Source organism: Anolis sagrei, chromosome 2 (assembly GCF_037176765.1).
Source record: "Anolis sagrei isolate rAnoSag1 chromosome 2, rAnoSag1.mat, whole genome shotgun sequence".
NCBI classification, from domain to species: domain Eukaryota; kingdom Metazoa; phylum Chordata; class Lepidosauria; order Squamata; family Dactyloidae; genus Anolis; species Anolis sagrei.
In genome coordinates, this window is record NC_090022.1 from 250,207,403 (window position 1) to 250,231,005 (window position 23,603).

The following is a 23,603-nucleotide window of genomic DNA, read 5'->3' on the forward strand; positions in this document are numbered from 1 at the left end:
TTCTCACCAATCCTTGTTTGCACAAGTCAAGATGTTCAAAATCCAATTATCACATGGACAGAAAGTGATGAGAAATCTTCTGAACAGGGGCACAGCAACAAAACAAACATCACAGGGTTTTTGACCCTTTTTTATGCTATCCAAAGCTAAAATATATAAAATTGTGCCTAGAGTTACACTTTTAAAATGTACCTGTTCCTACTTAAAAACAAATTCACTTTAAGAACAAATCAACCAAACCTATCTTGTTTGTAACTTGGGGACTGCCTGTATTATGCTTTCCTAGTGGCTACTTCTTTTCTAGGGTTCTGCATTGGCAGCCAGGAAAAGTGAAGAAAGTCACTACTACTCAGAGGGGAAGGCTATCAGCTTCAAGCAGCCCAGGTCTCTGTATACTGTATTTCTGGATGAGTCCTCTGAACCATTATTTGAAAAATTGCTAGAATTATTCCAAGTCAAACCTTTACTAAACATATGTCTCAAAATCCTGGAAGACAGGCATTAATAATAATAATAATTTATTTATACCCCGCTACCATCTCCCCAAGGGACTCGGTACAGCTTACATGAGGCCGAGCCCAAAGTATATCAACAGTAAAAGCAATAAGAAAACAATAAATACAACAGTTAAAATAAATCTCATAAACAAAAGTAAACAATAAACAGTAACAATAACAACAAGCATTTAAAACCTATGGCTGGGCCAAATGTAATAATTTAAAATTAAAAAATAATGCTGGACATGGACAAGGTAGGATATAACTGGAATAGAATTTTCAGGTAGAGATGGGGTGCGCAGACAATCCTAAATCAGTGATAAAGTGCATTTAGGGACATATTGCTGAGGGTATTTCCTTATTAAGGACAGACCCATTTTGCAATTAGAAAAACAGGCTGTCTGAAACTGACAGTTTGCCCTTCATGTCAGCAATGGTAATGACACTGCAAGAAGAGGCCTTTTTTTCCATCTGCTGTTGCCGTTGCCATCAGTGCCAGGATAGTTGCACCAATGCCATGCACCAGCTGGATTCAAACTATAATGTTTTAGTCTTTTGGGTCTTTAAACTGACACATTTGGGCCATGAATATGCCTCCAATTTCAATTTACAAAAACAGTGCACTGCAGCTATCAACAATTTTGGATGTCTAAAGATATGGTGTAGTTTTAAAAAAGATGGAAACACCAAAGATGGAAACACCGAAGTTCTACATCTGTAAACTGTTCTCTGGAGATGTAAATGCAAATTAATGAGCAATGCTGATGTTGAACATAAAAGATTTGCATACGGGAGCTCCCTCCTTGGTGTGTGTGTATATATATATCACCAAACATTTTTCAAGATCAGATATTTATATTTGAGAAAAGTTAACAGGAGTGTTGTCCAGTGTTTGCCTGTATGTTGGGTAGAATTTTATTATTTTATCATTGATCTCATTAGTCATGAGATCCACTACTTTGGTTTCCCTTGTTTAGAGAAGACAATCATTCTACTCTAACTTTTCATTGTTGTTATTGTTGGTTTAAAATAGAGCCTATCTGAGTTTTGAGGTAAATCAGTAAAGCAAAACTATGCCCATTGTGATATTTTTTTTCTATACTACCTGTACTATTGAGTACTAATTTACATACCACTTATAAACACTTGTAACAGAAAAATATTAAATTAAGCAGCGTTTTTATCAAAGCCATTCTAATTAATCTCAGTCATTAATCTCAGTCATTGGGTGAGAAGATTAACAGAATGTCACAAAATTTATGTGCTTAAGGTCAGACCCATTTTGCAACCAAAATTTAAGACACAGCAGAGTGAATATTAGTGGGTATAATGACGCTTAATAGAAAGTTTCCAGTTAATTTCTTCACCTCTGTTACATCCATCCCAAGGGTACCAAATCAGTAATAAAAACGTTAGAGACACAACATTAAAAGCCCACTTCAGCCTCTAAAACAGTGGTTCTCAACCTGTGGGTCACCAGGTGTTTTGGCCTAAAACTCCCAGAAATCCCAGCCAGTTTATCAGCTGTTAGGATTTCTGGGAGTTGACAACCAAAACATCTGGGGACCCCCATACGTTGAGATCCACTGCTCTAAAAGCACGATGAAAATAGGGTCTGACTTCTTGATAGAAGGGCAGCAAGTATGGGGCATTCTGGCCTCACTAGGTGCCTCCTTCAAAATCTTGGAGCAGCTTTCAAGAAGGTTCTCTCCCATGTTCTGATCAAATAATCTTGAGAAGGTGGTGGGACAGAGTGAAAGGCCTCTATAGATGATCTTAGAACTCTAATGGGCTGATAACAGGATATGCATTACTTCCAAGAATCTGGACCCAAGTCACATAGGGTAAGATAAAGTAGACATCATTTCTTAGAATCCTCCCAAGTTATAGCAGCCCCCCCCCCCCCCCCGCATTACCCATCCCATAGTTCAGGTGGGGAGTATAAGACAGAACATTGCAATTTGCAGGTATCAACAGGAGGAGGGGATGGGCAATTCTCATTCACTTCACGTCTTTACGTGAATTGACCCAAATTAAGTTAGGTGCAGTTCACTTTTGGGACCACAATAAACCCTGAATGTTATGAACAGGTAAACATGTTTCAATATGTGTATGGGTATATACATGTCAACATGCAAAGGGAAATAAACTGAACAAACATTTTTTCCCCAAACCAGACTATCCCTTCTCTTCAGTATTTAAATCTGTTTGTGGATTGTGCCCAAAGTTTAAACAGATTGAAATACTATTTAGTATTTAAGTCTTAATGCTTTATAGTTAACTTCTGACCTTACTACCAACTGTGCTCAGCTTGATTAGTGAAAAACAGATGGATTTTTATAACTGTAATAACAAATATTTAGTTTTGTCTACGGAGGTAATAAGTAATATTACAATAATACATTCTGAATTACAGTGCATCTATTACACTCATTTTAAGAGAGATTTAGGATATACGAGGTCTATATTTAGGCTGATCCTGCTTAATATTGCTATGTCACAGAGCAAAGCTATGCAGTGTGGGCGAAGAATTCCAGAATGACAGTAATGTTGAAATTATCCAAAAAGCTGTTAAATTTTCCACCAGAAATGCTGCCAATCTGTAAATAGTAATGACTCAAAACTGAAATCTCTTCCAGAAATAATAAAAGTAACCTTGGCAACATGACTCTGCATTTCAAGGAAGATATCAACTGGATCCCATTTATCCAATATACTATCTTGTCTCCTCTCCATCCATATACTTTTATATTGCTAACAATTTTAAAGCATCCCAACATTTGTGTGTGTGTGTGTGTGTGTGTATTATACAAGAATATATTTTCACATATACTCCCTTACGATTACATGTTTAAATGTTATATTTTTAAGTCAGTGTTTAATAGCATTTTAATAGAATTTGTTTAACTGTATTTTAACGTTTATGATCAGGTCAGGAAGAAAAGTGGGATATGAATAAAATAAAATATATACATTTTCATAAATTTCTACCTACTTTCCATGGTTTAAAAAATGGTATTAGTGCTTCCTCTATGCAGTTGAAATATGTCTCTCCGATAATTGTTAACATAATAGAAACAGTGTTGGCTCTGCTGGACCATTACAATCTATGTGATAACTTTGCCTCATCAAAATGTCTGCCTTTGCTAGCCACTACACAACAGATTTATATGACCAGCCCTGTACATATGGGGGTTTTGTTGCTGGTGTTAAATAATAAAAGAGAAAACATGAGCAAGGACATGAAAAGGAAAACTACAAAGGAGGATGAGCAAGAAGACAAGATGTAGAATTGTCTTTATATTTTGTTATATTTCAATTCCAATCATCTATCACTACCATGAGCAAATAGTATGCTTATTATTATGAATGTTTGTAATATTTGGGGAGAAATGAAATCAGTTCAGCAACTACACAATTGTTATATGTGTAATCTAGAACACATAATGTACCAATCATCTCAATGATCATCTGTTTTTGGGTAGATGTGCCTAGGATGGCATTGTAATGGTCAAAGATGATGTCTGCATTCTGGTTTATCGCCCAGCATCTTATATCCAACACTAATGTTTTTATTGTAGAAGCTGGCTTGCACTGCACAACAATGTCATTGTATATTTCCGGTCGCTGATAACACTACTGTCCTTTGCCTATAACTAAAACAATGCTTTTCTACATCGAGAAAGCAATTTCCTCTTACCACTACCAAATGTCTGTGATTCTCATTTAAAAGACAGTTTATTAATTTACTGCTAGACTGGTCTCATAAGTTCATTAACTATAAGCTTGGAACTTACTTTTGATAAATTCTGTGTCATGCAGAGACAATACAGATATTGAAATGACGCTTCTGGTGGTATATTACTCAGAAAAAAGATATATCTATGTATAATCCTAGAGCTGTAACTTTCCAGTACCTGATTAAATTAAGTACACAGTTTTATTGTGCTGCGGGGCCAATACCTCTGCTCTTCCGTAACATAAATCCATGAAAGTAATATAAACACGCTTATTGAGATTACATGGTGTCCTTGAAGATAATGCAAACAAGCAGACCTAATGCAGGGTATTTTCCCTGCACTTTGTGGTATTATGTTTTATCACAAAGATCTTTCAGATATCCTACTGCTGAGTGTCATGAGTGGAGGTAGGGATATTGCGGTTGAGCTACTAGTTGGTTGTCTCCCTTCATCTGCAGCGGCTCAGCCATTCTAACAACATTTGTAGAGCAAGTAACACTGGGCCATGAAAGGAGTAACATCCTTCATGCATCTGTAAGTTGCCCCTTGTATAGCATTCCCTCCTGAGTAAGAATGCCAAGGTTCATGAAATGTTTCCCTGGCAAAACAGAGATCACTGTCAAGATAGATCAAGCCATATGTTGGTCTTTTTAACAAGCAAGCATGCTATGAAGCAAAAAAAAATTACTTCTAGTAATTCAGAACATTCTCTGCATAAATCCCTTCATGAAATCCCGTTTATTCCACAGTGTGAATGCAAAAAGCTAGCAGATGTTATTTCTTAAAAGGTTTGTTGTAATTCGGTCTCTGCAGTCTGTTAAATGTAAAAAAATCAGAATGGCATTTCAGGATTTTTTTTACTAAGACACCTTAATAAAATTTGACAGGAGAAAAAGGAAATCTGCCCTAATCCATAAAAAGGATTAGATAATGTTAATTTCCCCTAAATTGGCTTGTTTTTATAATTATAAAGAAAACTGACAGTTAATGAAGAAAATGCTAGCTAAAATACTCAATATTCTGGAAATCACATTATATATCCACATTGAATGGAATCCAACCAGTCAAGAAGAAATGTCCACTTTCAAAAAATGGCCTTTGCTTATCATTGTGACCCCTCTCTTCCTCAACCTCCCAAATTTGCTTTGAAATATTTCGCAACCATCCAGACCACATTTTATCCATTTTTCTTCCTTTTATTAGGTGCTTTAATCCTGTTTTATTGAAAGAAGCTGCTCCTCATCAGTGGGCCAATCCACCTCAAAACAATTCACATAATTCAAATAGTCTATGTAAATCTTATTTTATTTCAATTGGCATTTCTCTAGCACAGAAGAGTTATTTACTAGTTATGTTGTAGTTCAGCGTGTTGGTCGAGTTGCTGCTCCTGGTAGCAGGGAGAACGGGTCTACTTTGGAGTCGGAGGGAGAACAGCAGCGTCAGCGCATTAGGGAAATCATTATGGCTCCAAGTGATACTGTCACGTTTCCAGGCTTCTCCAATTGTGAGATGGGGGATGGGGAAGTGAGCAGAGGTGTAAAAAGGGCTGCTCGAGAGCCAGAGTCTGAGGGGGGATTTCAAAGGAAACGTATTCGGGAAATACTTTGTGCACCAATAGAGGATGAAGATTTCCTTGGGTTTGAAAGGAGTTTTGGGTCTGGGAGTGATATGGAAGAGGAGGAGGAATTAGATTGGACCTGTGTGCAACAAATAAGGGACATCTGTAACCAACCCACCTCCAGTGAGGAATTTGAGGGGTTCACTGGGGATTGGCAACCAGGGGACTCTTGGCAGGATCTGAACCCTGACAATCGTTGGCAGAGGTGGAGGGATGGGCACTCAACTGCAGGTTTGGGGGCAGCTGAGAGTGATGACGAGAGGGTGGGGAGCTCATCAAGCTCTGAGGAAGAACTTTGAGATAAAAGTGGGTTCGGTTTGGATTGTACTTCACAGAAGGTAAAGTGTCTTTATAGGACATAATTCTTTGTGCTGCCAATTTTCAACCTTGGGTCCTGGGCTACAGCCTCGTGTGTTCCTGAACTCCTGTTTCCTCAGTGACTCCAGCGTTCCAGCCTTTGTTTACCAACGGATTGACCACGGACCGGTTTGACTACGCTTTTGGCTTTTCTGGACTTTGAACTCTTATATCTTTGTGACTGAAACATTTCTTAGTTTTCCAGCTTCTGTGACTGTGTTTTTGTGCCAATTCGATTTTCAAGCAGTTTGCTTAACCTTTTTGTTTAACCCGGATTATAAGGCAGCGCTATAATCCGGATTATATTTTTGTTTCTAGTACCAACTTCTTTTTGATGCCAAATCACTCCTGAGACCCTTAGCACTGAAGTTAAGTGCTTTGTAGGTCCATTTTTATGTAATAAAGCTGTGTTTGAACCTTTATTCTGTGTCTGGAATTGTTTAAGGCTTCTGGGTCCTGAATAGTTATGGGTCCGTTTGATTAGTGTTTTTGTTTTGTTCCGTCCATTCAGATGGCATGGAATGGGAAGGCCCCTTCTGGAATGAAAATAAACAAAATATGAAATGCAGGAGGGAGCAAATACCGGCTCCAAACCTGCTTTTTCAGATTGATTGCCACGCATGTAGGCCCAAAGCGCCCGGGTCTGCAGCTGAGCGCCGAGGAAGGAGCGCTGCTTACTCGGTGCTTGGATGCAGGCCCTGGCAGGCCTGGACACTTTGGGCCTAAGTGAATGCTGATTAAGGAGTGTAGCTTACTCGGCACTCAGGTGCTGACCCTTGCAGGCCTGGGTGCTTTGGGCCTACGCTTTGGGTTGCGGAGCAAGGCCACTGGCAACAAACACAATGGTTCTTCGGCCCCATCCAGGGAGCACTTCGACTCCCCAGATGAAGGTGAGGCAAACCCCATTCAAAAGTGTGTGGTGGGAAGGGGAGTCTAGGTGGGAAGACTCCCTCTCAATAATGGGCCGAAATAAAACCAATCTTTTGGCACCCAAAAACCAAAAATAAATAAATCTGCCCTCCCAATTTTGGGAGGCTCAGTAGAAATTGATTGGGGGGGGGGCACTGAAAGCCGGGACATGAAGTGAATCAAGGTTTACCCTGAATGCACACGACAATTATCTACTATCACATTTTGATCATGAGGCACTGAAAACCAAACAAAATGGAAGAATTCTGAATGTGAGCCCAAAGTTTTTCAAACATTAACAACATCCACAGCTATCTGTAGGCCACTGTTATCCCCCCCCCCCCAAAAAAAAAGTATTCATCTCTGAACAAAGAAGCCAACTGCTATGTAAAACCAAATTTCTGGTTAAAAATCTCTTAATAGGAAAAGGAAAAGCGGCAGGGTTACAAACATAGCAGTGAGTCATTTGGATCAGGTCAATAATTTCTACAATGTGTCAAACTGCTGATAACACTGAATACTGTTGTGCTTTCTACATTTTATTAAAAAAAGGACTTGATGTTCCACAAATGTGATAGGGCATTATAAAAATTCTTAAACACTGAGGAAATACTGTCCTGAGAAAAAGTTGATTGTAATGAGACCAAATACGTTGGATTTGGAAAAGAATGTCTGCTGTTAATTCTACATGTCTAATTCTTTTGCTTCCTCTTGTGCTCTTTCCTAGACTACATGGTCTAACTAAAATACAGATATAGCTGCAATCCCATATGCCTTTCAACAGTAGTTCTCAAATGTTGAGTCCCCAATCATTGTAGGGTTTCAACTCTCAAAATTAAAGATAATTAGATGTATTGCCTGGAGTCAATGGGAGTTGAATTCCAGCATTTGGGGACCCAGGTTTGACAACAACAGTCTTACTGGGAATGATGCATTCAGGATGTTAGAATGGAAAATAAAGAGTTTTGCTTAGCAATCCCTACCAAATTTCTTTGTCCAGTAGTTAAATCTTCTGAAAATCATGCATTTTGCATATTTTCTCATTGTTTCATCCTGAAAATAGCATCTCTTTAATGGTTCCATTCAAACACTGCATGTTTAGGACAGCAAGGCACTGCTAGCTGAGAAATGAAAATATGCTTTTCCAATGGTGATGCACAAGGCACCATATACCGGCAAGCCTAGAGACAAAGCATTTTTTTCAAACATCCTTGACAGTGTGCTCACTCCTTCATCATTAGAGTGAATACCAACATAGTTAAAAACAGTTGGTATGCAAGATGGGCTGCTATTATACATCTCAAAAAGCTTAGTCTGGTGCCTAGAGTTCAGATGAAAGCTTCACACAGATATTGGCTGAGGTTGTCTCCCAAACTTTTGTTCTTAGATAAAATAGGCTTCTTCCACCAGACAAAATGAAGAGCACAAAGCATTTTATAAAGAAGATTTCAAAGTGTAAACAGAACTGCTGTGTTTAAATCCTACTCCCCATGGGTTCTTCCCGTCACAACACATCGCTCAGCTAGCAATGTATAAACATTGCCTGCATTTTAATATGAAACAAGAGTTTTGACTGTGTGTGGAAACAAATACTCTTTTGTCTATTTTAGTTGCTGAGATTCTCACTTTCCAAATCAACAGCAGAATGGGAAAAGTTGCAATTGCTGACCAACAATGAAATAACAAGACCAGAGGATTGGGTTGAACAAGGGCAGATTAATCTAAAGTTTAATTAAACTGCATTGAACCTAGAAAAAAGCAAACTAGTCAGAGATTAGCTGAGGTAAATGTCAGTCTTTGACTTTCTCCTCAGCCTTTCCTTGGGTGAACCACCTGAGCTTGCCAAGGGCTACCCAATTGCTGGGTTGTTCCTGTCCGGCAATCTACTGGAAGACAGACCAAAGGAACCACAACCAAGTAACAAGACTTACTGTAACTTAGTTGTGGTTCTTTTGGTCTGTCTTCCAGTAGATAATGAAGGCAAAGCCCACAGATTAGTCTCAAAAGTAGTCATACTCCTCAAATCTCCAGGACCCGAAGAGAAAGCTTCAGAATCCTTGAGCAAATTGTCAAAGTCTCCCAGATACAGTGTAGAGTAGGAATAAAACTGGGAAGGGATGGGAGTAGGATCCTACGCAGCCTTGAAGTGAACGGTAAGGCTCACACTACATTGTAAGTGAGAGGGTGGGTCAAAGCAATAATCAAAGAGGGTGTAAAAGGAAGTAGACAGAGCTTATAACCTTCTAGCTCCATTCCTTATACCTGCCATTGCAATGCACTCTGTTTCAACCATTTATCACTAGCATCTCATCCTTTAGAGGCCAGTCAAAGCGGGTTCCCTTTCCATGCCTTGCATGTCATAGGTACAGATCTGCATTTTCTTTCTTTCCACCTCCACATAACAGAAGACACTAATTTATCTCCAAATGAAAGCAGCAGTGAGGGAAATGTCTAGAATAATATCTCTTACAGCGAATTACACAATTACAAATTGGCATGTAGAAAAATATGGAAGAATTGAGCTGCCTGAAAAAATACAAATATCCACAATAAAATACAGTATTTTGGATGGCTTTGTATATTGTTTCAATATGATTTATACATCATATCTTTTTATTTTGAAAGATGGCTGTGATTCCATTTTGTTTTCATTTATCCCCCAAACTACATTATTTTCCTAGGTAGTGAGGACAGATTAACAATTTCTTAAATCATTTTCATTCTACAGATAAAGTGGAGCCAACTATAAACAATCAGCCTAGTTTCAGAAACACAATGATCTCTAAGTTCCTCAGATGGCTGGTGGCCAACAGTGCTCTGGTTCGTATAGGGGCGTGGAGAATCTGCCGCCCCATGCCCCGCATTTCCTGGATCCAAGTGAAAGCAATAGTGAGCATGAACACATGTGGTGTGTGCAGCTTCCCCCATAGATGGTATGGCAACGTGGGAGCTCTCCTGTGTTGCCCTGCTGGCAGCATGCGCTGGCTCCATCCTCCTTTACCCACGGAGTCGTCATGGCATCAGGAGATCGGAGCCGGCCAGCTCCTTGGGTGACTTGGGCTAAAATCAGTTCATGCTACCAATTTTAGCCTTTTGTGATGAGGTGGTCAGTCAAGTACTGAAGCTCAACTGTTATATGTCAGTTCAATAACTAAAGAAAACTGTATGTGTTAAATCCAGAGGATGTAGGGCACACCCTGTCTGCTGGCAATGTTACTTCTGATAGCAGCAGTTCCCCTGCATAAAACTGCCTAAGTACACCCACTATTTGCCAAGTAATTGTATTTCATTAATTCTAAATAACATATGTTTTAGGAGTAATATAGAACAGCACCTCAAAGCATCTGCTGTGGCATCAAGAAAAAAGAAAAGTAGGGAAGAAAGTGAGAAGATGAAACGAACTGGGAAGTGCTTGGTTGTTGCTGTCATTCTGTCATATACAAATGTTTTAAATTTTTATTTATGGAATATATTTTACCCTTCCTTTCTTCCTATCTGGAATTTAAAGCTCTATATATAGTGTTACCAGACTGTCTCTCATCTAGTCCCGAGTATTACAGAACTTGTTTTGTTTCAAGAAACTGCACTTAGACTAGGACCTGGGACTATGGTTAATGGCTAGGAAAAACCTTTACTATCTACAAACATCCTCTTTTCCCATCTCAAGAAAGGAAAGTTCTGTCATCTAAAGTTGAAAAATTAAGATCATGCCACATTTAAATCGTGCCCAGGTTATCTGAGTATTTTCACATATGAGATCTTCAGAAGTAATCATTTTCTGAGTCCAACTGCCTTTTTGGTGTTTTGTGACGGTACGAAATAAGTGTTTGCTTTGCAGCAAATGTAGTGAGCTATGTTCACTCCATATTATTCTGGAGCTAGCAAGCAAGGGGATTTTTCGTATTCAGATAAACATCTGTGACTGGACTCCTGTGTGACAGAAAAAAAAACACAACCAAAAAAAAAAACCAAAACAAAACCCAAAATGGCTCAGTGTTATGCCTTTTCATATTGGTTTGTTTTAAATTATATCTACTTATGTTTCAACTTATTTTATGTTTTTGTAGCATTTGGAGAAAAGTAAACAATATTCAATAAACAAATGAATGAATTAATATGGGTTAGTTTATGTTCACTACCTATATTCATTCATAACACAAGTAATATAAAATTACCCACATTCTTCATCCTTTGACAGAATTTCTGCTTGCAACTTAGGAATTCACACTTCTCTTACATTAATATATTTAGCTATAGAGGTGAACTATGGAACTATCTACAAAATGTACAAAGTGTAACAGGCTAAAAATTGACGAGGACAGCTTGAATGAAAACACATCTTAGGAGACAATGGCAGAGTTGAAGTGACTACAAGGTAGAAAAACAACAATTCAGACCACTCGAATATATTCATCAAAATTTGGCAACCTGCCTAGACCATCCATAATCAAATTTTCAATCTACAGAAGGACATTACTATGCTAGAATCCACATGTCTCAGATCAGGTAAATCCTGCCTCCAAATAGCTTCTGGATTGGCTGGTCCTTTCTAACATATCCAATAAGCTTATTATTGTCATAGGGCTTTCTGGGAAGAACTCATATTGCCAGCCACAGAATACAGTGGATCCCTTCATCTTTACCTTTCCACAGCTAGTAAGGAGGCTTAAAGTTGGGAACCCATGCTAAACGATGTTGGGGGGGGGGGGAGAGAAGTACACTACATCATCAGCTGTCAGCTGGTATCTTTTTATGAAAATGTCTTTCAAAAATATTGCTTCAAATGTGTTAGAACCTATAGTTAAAATCAACAGTATTAAACAGCCCATGACACTTGAGAAAGTAGAGAATAATTGTTTACCCAGAGACTGCTTAACTTATTGACCAATCCTTAACACCATCTGCCACCATAAAATGTAAAAGGCATCAAAGACCATCTCCCATCTAGTAATATAAATTAATCTCTCTTCTTTCTAGATTTCCATGTCCAAGATGGAAATGAAACAAAAGCAGCTGGAGCTAGAAAGCAATAATTTCCAACCATTAACCCATCAACTAGGGTTAATCAGTAGATTCACAGAACTATCAATGTCTTTTTTTTTGTCTTTTTTTCCAGCTAGAAAAAGATTTTCCAGGGGATAAGTAATTTCTGTCAGCAAAGGACTCGATTAATTTCACAATTCTCAAATTCAGCAAAGCATTTGTATTACTCCGATTCAATTCCTTACTGTCTGCTCTCTTGGAGGGGACATATCATAAGGTTCTCTATCAGAAACATAGTTGTCCTTGTTATGGAGAAATCAAAACTGCTGGGATATTTTTTAGAATAAAAGACCTACTTTTAGTGTACTGTGCTTTTTATTGGGATAATTCACTATGAATCAACTACTCCTGATTAAAAAAATTCTAACTATATCAAATAATTTTACTTGTTTTTTTTTCCTTGCTGATTGGGATCCTCAGGTTACTGATAAAGTACCTATATTTTGCACAGCAACAATAACTTATTTGAATATGTTAACTGATTTTAATATTGAAATCCAAAAACATGATGCTGGATATAACATAACATGTATTTTACTATAACTTGTCGGCTTGAATCCTGTTGATAGCCCCAGCTGAAGCAAACCCATAGAATTAACTGCTGAATTGTGTGTCAAAGCATAGATAAATCTCATGGATTCAATGAGTCTATTGTAGGTGAGACTACCAGTAAAATTCAAGCCACTTTATATTCTGTATGTTGATCTCTACATCCTGTACAGCCAGGAAAAAAATAACTTAACATTCAATTCAGAAACAAAAGAATGAACTGTGATATGGAAAGGGTAAGAATAGGTTCTGATTGAACTTCTAAATGAAGCTTTTCATAATTTATTAAGTCAAGCTTCTCTTGCCACTGGGAGTGAGTCATGTACTTGTGGCTTGCATCAGTTGCTTTACATATAAAAACTCCCAGTGCAATTCCAAGCCACTGCACACTTGCACAGATTTAATTTTTCCTTCCAAACCATACTAATATTTGAAAGTAGTGTTTATCCTTTCTTGCAAACCTCACTTACTTAACTGGCACAGTCATCAATAACAAGCAACCAAAGGAAGAAAATAAGTGTCACCTTTCTTCTTTCCCAACCTTAGCACTTGGGAGTTTTTTTTTTAATATATAGCACCACAAGGTTATATAAATGTACTTTTCTCAAGGGCTGCTGACACTGTCACTGGCAACCACATTTCCTGAGAGCCCATGCAATCTGGTTCACTTCCTTCAACCTGGCGCATCTTGTCACCACTGACCTCCGGTTGAAAATATGTGCTGTAGAAGAATTCAAGTTACATCTATTTAAAACAATAATAACAGGACTAGAAGTACACCCCATACACTCCCTTCTTCCTCTTTTTTCACCAGTTCCCCACAGTCGTGTCAATTTTCACTCTAAGCCAGAATTAGAAACAACTTTCAAAATACAATTGTTTACAGGTCAATGATGGTTCATGCAAAGTACAATCTGTTCATATAAGAACAAACTATGATCTATTCAAATCACAAATTGAGACAAGGAATATGATCATGTAATGGGGAAAGAATTAGGGTCTGTTAGTCCAAGGCTCATTTCTAGTTCTCCAAATTAAACTTGGTATTACAATTATTCAGTATTTCAGCTGTATGCATTGCACAAGTACTTCAAAAATCTACGGTAGTCATATCTTTTCATCACACCTGAGACAAGTATAGAAGTAATGTATTACTAAACCTCTTTTAAAAAAGCAAACAAACAAACACTGTATTAGATGTAGATGTCTAATATTATGTACAGTTCAAATGAAGCCAATATATAATTACACTAAAAATGAACCCCTAAATTATAACTGGTCGGCAATATCTCTTCATAGTTTGACATTTAAATAGAAAACAATTTTGGTTTTTGTATGATTCTTTATCACCTTCAGTAAAATTGCAAGTAAAATTAAGTTGATATATCTAATAAGTGGTCAAATTATAACAGCCTCTTTTTGGTCATTATTGCTTCTAGGAAGAATCCAGGCTTTATCTGCTGTAGGATCTATTTATTGGTCATGTTAACATTCCATAATATCGGTAGAATGTCTTTTGATTCCCTTGCAATCAGATCTGATAAAGTAACTCTACTATGAGTTAAACTTTATTTGACTGTCTCTCTCTTTCACCCACCCACACACAACTTCCTAAAGCACAATGAAAGAGGACTGATTTTCAGCACTGTTAATCAGACCCAGAGCACTCTCTCTAACTTTAAGCTCTATCTGCCTTGGTTGGAATATCCTGTTTAGTACATGGTGATATCTGTTCACTTCCCTTTACAAAGATGCAAACCAGATTTAAACCAGAAATTGTATCTTGATATGCTAAGGTATGTGGATAACAGTCTGGCACATTATCATGCAAATCACAAAGTCACCACGATCAAATTAGTACAGAACCTTGTATTCCCTTGATTGAGTCTTGTAGTCATTTGTGTTCAACCAAGTAACACAACAGACATACTGCTACCATGTCTTAGTCTTTTAGCCTCTCGTTTATGTTTCCATTACCACCACAGCTTCTAGTACTTGGAATACTTGCTTAGGTGATGACTTAAGTATCTGATATTATACGTAAATTCCATACCATGAAAACATAAGCTAAAATACATTTTTCCTTGTTCAGTCTTTAAGGATGCTACAACACTTTTATTTTTGTTGCTACAAAAAGAAGCATATATAGTCTTATGGAATTTGATGTAATTCTTTTCACTGCTGACCTTTCTTTAACAAGGAAACCTTGACATCTCTATTTTTGTCTTAAACAAGAATGTGTAGGCAAGCTCATAAAAGAGTTTAAAATTAACTCATGTGACAATCACAATGATTCATCCAAGATCACCTCCTGCAACAAGAATGAAGGCAGATGGTGACTATGTATTCAGCTAGAGTAACAGTGACCACACTGTATCTGCCAATGAAAAAGTGTGGGTGGGGGCACGCTCCATCTGTGTTTTAATTACTTTAACAAGTCAATTCACTTTAGCTGCTGTTCCTTCACATTCTCATAAAAAGCATTGGAGAATTTTCTATCACTTATAGAACATGTGCTCCCAAATGGATGCTGTGGTACTGTGAGAATTAAACAAAAATCAAGACAAGTACACAAATACAACTAATATCCCTTGAAATAGAACACATGAAACAGCTGCAATTTAAATTTAGGAATAATTTAATAGGATTTTGTACTATTCTGTGAGCTTTCCGTCAGTTGATTTCACCGTTTATGAAATCTTACACTTGAGAGAAAGAACAGCTACATATAATAAATTAGCTGAGATGATACAAGATTCTTTTCTACATATTATGAATATTCAATATGAAGAAAAGCAGTTCTAGGACATTGGAACATGCTGAGAAAACTAGTACAACATTGACAAAGGTTAAAAAACACATAAAATTCTAAATAGGAAAAATATGTATATGTTTATATGCCGAAAGTAATGAAGTCTTCGGGTTTCCTGGACTGAGATCCAAAAAGATTACCATTATGCATATCTTGTGCAAATGGCATAATATTTACTGGAGGGATTTTTTAAAAAATAAGGGATATTAAGAAAAACCAATTTACTGCAAATGAAAGGTTAACAGATTTAGAGTTGACAGCAAATATTTCAGCTGTAATGTGAGCCTGGATTTGCCACTAAAACAGGGATAGAAATAATGTAGCCATGCAGATTTCTATGGGGTGCTTAAGCAGCTTACAAAATAGAGTGAAATAAAATTATGACGAAATCAATACAAATACTTAAAGTTTAATTTAAACTGTACATAAGCCCTCTTTTTTTAAAAAAAACTATTCTCCAGTGACACCTTGAGAACTTACATGTACTTTCTTCAGACAAATTGACACCATGATAATTATGACAGATGACCTATAAAAATAAAGTATATATGCAATTGCTAGTCCCAACTACATCAAATCAAAGTCAACATTAATTTTAAACTATTTCCAGTGGTCCATACTCTAATTAGGAGTTGCAACTATGATATTAGAACAGTGGTTTTCAACGTTCCTAATGCCACAACCCCTTAATACAGTTCTTCATGTTGTGGTGACCCCCAACCATAAAATTATTTTCACTGCTATTTCATAACTGTAATTTTGTTACTGTTATGAATCGTAATGTAAATATTGGATATGCAGGATGTATTTTCATTCACTGGACCAAATTTGGCACAAAAAGCCAGTATGCCCAAATTTGAATACTGGTGGGGTTGGAGGGGGGTGATTTTGTCATTTGGGAGTTGTAGTTGCTGGGATTTATAATTAACCTACAATCAAAGAGCACTCTGAACTCCACCAATGATGAATCAAACCAAACTTGGCACACAGAACTCCCATGACCAACAGAAAACACTAGAAGGGTTTGGTGGGTATTGACCTTGAGTTTTGAAGTTGTAGTTCACCTACATCCAGCGAGCACTGTGGACTCAAACAATGATGGATCTGGACCAAACTTGGCATGAGTACTCAATATGTCCAAATGTGAACACTGGTGGAGTTTGGGGAAAATTGATCTTGACATTTGGGAGTTGCTGAAATTTATATTTCATCAACAACAATCTTTGGCCACCCCTCTGACACCCCCTTGCAACCGCCCCAGGGGTCCCGACCCCCAGGTTAAGAAACACTGTATTAGGAGAAACATTTACAATGGACTCAAACATGTAACCTCTGATACTAAGACATGTAAGAAACAAATATTTAGATTTCCTTTAAAAAATAGAGATACTCACTCAGGAAGAGGTAATAGGGCCTTTCTGTATAAGCTTTACGAGACCTCATAGTTTATCTACAGGTCTCTCAAACCTTGCAAGCATAAGTTGATCCAGGGTGTTGTCATCCACAAGTACATGTTTTTCCTTATGCATAATATAGCATGAAATACACAGGTTCTTAGGGTGTCAAATAACTTCTTGGCATTCACACTCATTATTTGAAACACCTGTACAAAGAATTGTTGGAACCTGACATTTAATGCCAAGGAACGGTTTTGAAGAAAATTAACATGATTAATACCGTGTATTGCTTTGGGATATATCCATAACATGGTGTTTTCATACCTAAGCAAACAAACTATTCAATGTTAACCCCGACTCAGTGAAGTACTTTGTGTACATCTTTCTCTTTTAAATGTATGCAGGCTTGCTGACATTTGTGTGACATTTAATGCTTAAAGTCTTTTAGAGGATAAGAATGAGTTCCTTAGGTTTTGTAAAAATAATCTGAGAAGGATTCTTTTCCAGTTATAGAACTAGTAGATGGGTGAGTGAAGGACCTCGATTGATTATAAAGGCTAAACATCCTCCTCTTAGTAACAAATCTATTAGAAATAAGACAGATGTTGAGAAGAGGGTTTTCTTAATGAGTTAGTAGAAGATTTAATCTATGCCTATGCTAACAAGCTGCAGAATGAGAAGCAGCTATAACATATTAAAGGATAAACAAGGAAGCTTATGTTAAAACCAATACACATGAACAGCACTGAACAAAAATATGAACAACGGGCTGGAGATTTTATATATATTTATGGGGTAAAATTACTGTGTTATACATTAAGATTACACCTTTTTGTTTCCCAAATCAAATGATTATGCAGCATAGGAAAGACAGTGCCATCAGAGGATTCTAATTCATAAAGGCTTGTACCAGGTTGGGAGACACTGTTCTGTTTCATTATAGGGAAATTAAAGTAATGTTATAATGAAACTTTAATTAGGAGTAGGTCACCAGTTAAGAGCTCTGGAGATAACATATAACATGGAAGTTACATGCTGGGAGGTGAATGTCAATGATGCCCACTGTGAACAGACCGCAGCTCCAAAAGTGGCCAAGATCCCCCTCCCCTTCCACACCTTTTAGCACCTCCTTCACTTTACCAAGAAGGTTGCCAGAAGAAGAGATTTCTCTAGCCAGAGGTCTTATGGTTAGCAGACTGAGTCTCAAATTAAGTTGAAGTCCAGATGCTGATTTATTGTGGTACAAGCCTTTGTGAATTAGAATCCAACTTGTCATATGCATAAAGGGTAATCTACTGCTATATACATCCATACAAAAGGGAAGAAAATAAGGTCAGGAAAGTCTTGAAACTTCAAATGGTACCAAAAGGTTGGTAGCATTTCCATGTAGAGCCAAAACTCATGCAAAATATTAAACAAGTGGTCCTCTAATTACGCTAGTGCTCTAGAGCAGTGCTTCTTAAACTGTCTTCCCCAGCTTCAAATGGGGTCCCCTTACCCCAATGTTGGGGTCATGACAAATTTGGCAACAGTAAATTGCTTCCAAACACCACCCATTCACATGAATCTTTTAGCAACAACTTGCAATGTTTGCAGTGGACTCGGCAGAAAATGCATCAGGAGTACTCCACAAAAATAATAATCAACCTGTTTAGCAAGCCTTGAAAATGCTGATTTATTATGATTGAATGTTTGCTATTTTATATGTCTATATATCTGGGGTCACATAAAAACTTAATGGACAGAAAGGGGTCACAAGTGGAAAAAGTTTTAGAAGTCATGCTCTACAGCAGCAGCAGAAATAGTTTCTCCAAATGTTCTGGTCTATAATTCCGACCAGATCCAGCCAACCTAGCTGATGGTCAGGAATTATGGGATCTGTTGACCGTTATATTTGAAACACAGCAGATGCTCTAGAAAAAAACCCTGTCAGTCCTACTCAGGGTTGACACTGAAAACTTGTAAGGCTCCTTTCGTTTTGTCTGGTCCCATGCCTTCTTCCTCAGCAGCAAAGGCAGAAGTATAAGGTAGAAGTATAAGGGTCCATCTACACTGATACACTTAAGTCATTGTGCAACTGGATCATCTCTGTAGTGGTTACATGCTTTTGTGTGGTCTTATCTTGGCTTAAGCTAAGTCAGGGGGAAGTCCAAATCATGACCCAGGATGCAGGTTTTCCCCGACTTATGAGGGAAATGAAGACAGTTGGGCAAACCTCCCCTGATGGGCATCCAGTCCCAAATACTGGGTGCGCAGGACTACAAGAAGGTGAACAGACACACCCAAGAAGGGGAGAAGACAACCAGCCCCAGTGTATAGTGCTAATCCAATATAAGAAATGGGACTGTGAGAAATTAATTCATTTTAAATGCAATTTTGCTTGCTCAAGCCTACTTTAAAAAGTGGGGGTTCTTGTCTCACCACAATCTTACCTCCCTTTTTAAGTTACTGTCATTGAGTTCCACAGTAATGGCCAGATTTTGTTTACCTCAGAGCAGTTGACAACAGGCAGGATAAACATAGATCAAATACAAGATATTTTGAGGCCAGAACACAGCCTTTCTCTCTTCCAGAAGATTTCATGGTCTAATCCTGGAGTCATGGTTCCATCTGCCTCACTGATATTCACAACAAAACAAAATCTCAAGAGCTGGCTGAGAACAGGGATAACCAAGTGGTAGCGCCCTGAAGGAATCTTATTTGTCCATGACTAACTTGTTTGAATTTTAAAAGGATATACATACAAGAGGCCACTTTTTATTTATTTACATCCAAACCCTATTAGTAAAACAGAACGTGCCTATTAAAATGTATGGAGAGAATAAGAGGAACAAGTCTGTAAGCACATTGTTTGGAGATATTTAGGATCCTCTAAAAAGTCTGTATGTGGAGCAATGTTTAATGCAGGAGTGGAAATAGTTTCTCCCCATGGTGCTAATAAGTTGCAATATACAGCATTTCCTCACTTGAAGTTATGCTGCTGGGACCTTTAGAAAAATCAAAACAAACAATTTTGGTTTAGCCGGCATATTCATAGGGCAGGAATCCTTCGACATCTATATATATAAAAATGCTCTGTGCATAATGAGTACCTTAAAAACAAAAGAACCAATGAATGAAATCACACCAAATTTGGCAACAAAACGTCTCACAACACAAGGAGTGAGCATCACTCAAAAAATTATAATTTTGTCATTTGGGAGTTGTAGTTGCTGGGATTTATAGTTCACCTACAATCAAAGAGCATTCTGAACTCCACCAATGATGGAATTGAACCAAACTTGGCACATAGAACTCCCACGACCAACAGAAAATACTGGAAGGGTTTGGTGGGCATTGACCTTGAGTTTGGGAGTTGTAGTTCACCTACATACAGAGAGCACTAGGTACTCAAACAATGATGGATCTGGACCAAACTTGGCACAAGCACTCAATACGCCCAAATATGAACACAGATGGGGTTTGGGGAAATAGACCTTGACATTTGGGAGTTGTAGTCACTGGGATTCACAGTTCACCTACAATCAAAGAGCATTCTGAACCCCACTAACGACAGAATCAGGGCAAACTTCCCACACAGAACCCCCATGACCAACAGAAATTACTTAAGGCTATCCAATCCAACTCCCCTCATTAGAGCAAGAAAACATAATCAAAGTCCTCCTGACAAAGAACCATCCAGCCATCGAGATAGATAGATAGATAGATAGATATGATTCACACACAGAGAGATATAGTATCATCGATTTTAAAGGGACCCTTAAAGAAGGACAATGATATGTTGCATGTTCCAGGGTGGGCAAACCAGACACTCTCCACATCAACACTGACAAAGAAACAGCAAGAAATGCTGTTTACCCACAAGCATAAAGAAATTACATATATTAGAAACCAACACTTTCTCATTACTTTATTTTCCAGATCAACAGACTGGGCTACAGCAACATGTGGCAGGGGACAGCTAGTTAGAAATAAAACATTTGCAAAGTTGGGGAATCTTGATACCTGGACCACAATTCATATATTTTGGTTAATAATGGGAAACAATTATTAATAATTCTTTCAAAATAGATTGTTTTACAAACAGCTGCATGTTAAATTGAAAGCATTTCAGCACTTGTCAATGCTCACAATGAAATGCAATAACAGAACATCACTCTTGAATCTAAGTTCACAAAAATATTCATTCATTCATTTATTATTCCTTTTAATTTAGATTTTGCCTTTTGCCCAAGATTACAAACCAATGAAACATTAAAATACAATACTAGCATACATCGCCTAGGCTTGCCATGAGATATATGTACGAAAACACACCTTATTCTTCTGCATCATAAACATTATGTAATGATTTTTATCTTGATCCTCATTTTTTATCTTGATCCAATTTCACGCACCACACAGAACTGTGAAGTGACTGTTTACAATCCTATCAGCCTTGCCAATAAATCGTCATTATATGTTTGAAGTCACCTTCCCAAAGTTCATGAAGTACGTCAAATTTTCAGCAAGCTTTATAACTATCGCTGAAAACAGGCCAAGTGGGTGGAGACAGAGCTTTCCCTGCATCAGAGCAGACAACTGAATCACTGACTTGCCAGCTTGTAATTCATTCCCTTAACTGTATGCTGCACCAGCCTTCTTCTACCCCACAACAGACTATTCAGGTCTTTAAATGACAGAATGCAATACAAATGTTGGAATAACATGCTTTTGTATTTGAAACTCAAGATATATTACAAAAGAGGAAACTTCCTTTATTTTCATACGTATTGAAACCCTCGATTAGCTATTACAATACTCAAGACGACACCTACTGTCTTAAAGTGAACACTGTTCAGATGAAGGAGCTTCTTGCATTTTCACCAAAATAATGAGCCATGGAGGGTTAGAGATTTGCTTATGGCAAATCACTCATCATCTGACTAAAGTTGCTTTATACTTATTTAATTGAAGAGAAAGGTGTTGTTTACTCCTATAAAGCTTTGCAAGGAAGGGAAGAGCAATTCCATTCATATAGAATGCTTTTATTTTAGCATTATTTGATATGAAATAAGGGCACTTACCTCGCACACCTACATGTCTCGCACAGTGCTAAGTAGAAGTGCATTTGAGCAAGGGCTTATGATTTTTCAGGAAGGGTGAATCATCTCCACGTAGATGCTGTGAATAACCCCCGTTATGCATACTGACATCATCTGTAAAAGGCTTGGAGGCAAGGGATGCCATGGTAACCAAGCAATGTGCTGAGGGACAGAAGCCTTTAATTGCTTTAACAACTTCCCAGGGCTCTGGCTACTGGGTTTCGATTTGCTAAGTAGGAAATGAAGGTTGTCAGGGATGCAGCATCAATATAGAGAGTTCAATGAATTCTGAATATATTAATGCAGATGTGACTTTGAACAAAGCCTGGATCCATCACTGACACCCTCCTGATATCCATAAGTGGCTCATAACTTACAAAGCAAGGAATGATACTACCACTTAGACCAGTGCTTCTCAACCTGTGGGTTCCCAGATGTTTTGGCCTTCAACTCCCAGAAATCCTAACAGTTGGTAAACTGGCTGGGATTTCTGGGAGTTGTAGGCCAAAACACCTGAGGACCCACAGGTTGAGAACCACTGACTTAATGCCCTTCCACACAGCCCTATATCCCAGAATATCAAGGCAGAAAATTCCACATTATCTGAGTGTGGACTCAGATAACACAGGTCAATGTAGATATTATTGGATTTTCTGCCTTGATATTCTGGCATGTAGTACTGCGTGGAAGGGCCCTTAAACATTTCATAAAGATTCCTAAGGCTCTTCATTATACCAATCTGTATTGATGCAATACGACTAAGTTTTGCTTTGCTTTATTGGGGGGGGGGGGGGGCTCTTAAGAAAGGACATCTTTAACAAGCTAGACACTAACATAGAAAAGAAGGGAGGAGGAAAGAACTGATGTAAAAGCCACCTGTAGTCAAGTCAACAATGAAATGCTTCTGTGTGGTTGTCATTTATCTTCCTATACATCTGTTGCCTTGAGTGCTTGACAATGTACCACTTAAAAGGACACAGGTCAAAGTCATGAGCAAGACATCTGTAATGGCCCAGTAACATGATCAAGAGAAGCTCGTATAGTCAGATTTATGGAGCCATTTTTTTACAGGATCTTCTGTCTGTCATGTATCACAGCAAATGGTTGTCTTGTATCTGAATTCCTTTATTTAATCAACCATGCAAAAGTTTGAGAATTACTAGTACATAAAGAAAATGTTTCTTCGCAGGTTCTCTTTAAGAAAAGATATATAGGAATGTTCAATTCCTCTGACAAAATCATATTCTGCTCTCCTGCCTTAACTTGTTGTAACCACATTTTCAGCACCATTCTCTGAATAAGGATTGTTCATGTATAAATCCACAAGAACAGGGAATAAGTTAACTGCCCAGACTGCACAGAAACACCTACCGTATAACTTCTCCGTAAGGTTTAACCTCTCGGTGATTGCTGAAATATGGTTCTTTACGATGCTAGCCATCTGGCAGCAGATTGAGATGGAAAATAAATACACGTGATGAACTCTTAAGAGGGATTTCAGGCTGCATGAATATATAAGTAGAAATACACTTTGGAGGATGAATAGTACACTGAAGTTAATTAGTGGCAGAGCGTGACATGCAGAATTTGTTTGACT

The 23,603-nt window shown here is 37.8% G+C and overlaps 1 protein-coding gene across 8 annotated transcripts in view; it reads right to left on the reverse strand.

Moving 5' to 3' along the window:
• PAM (peptidylglycine alpha-amidating monooxygenase) overlaps positions 1 to 23,603 on the reverse strand; it is a 170,364-nt gene that overhangs the window by 111,680 nt on the left and 35,081 nt on the right. The window contains exon 1 of one of the 8 annotated variants that reach the window (XM_060761839.2): positions 21,989 to 22,057. The exons of the other annotated variants lie outside the window; for them this stretch is intronic. The gene's annotated coding sequence lies outside the window, so the exon portion shown is untranslated. Of the gene's footprint in view, positions 1 to 21,988; positions 22,058 to 23,603 lie in introns of those variants that run through there. 8 annotated transcript variants of the gene reach the window in all.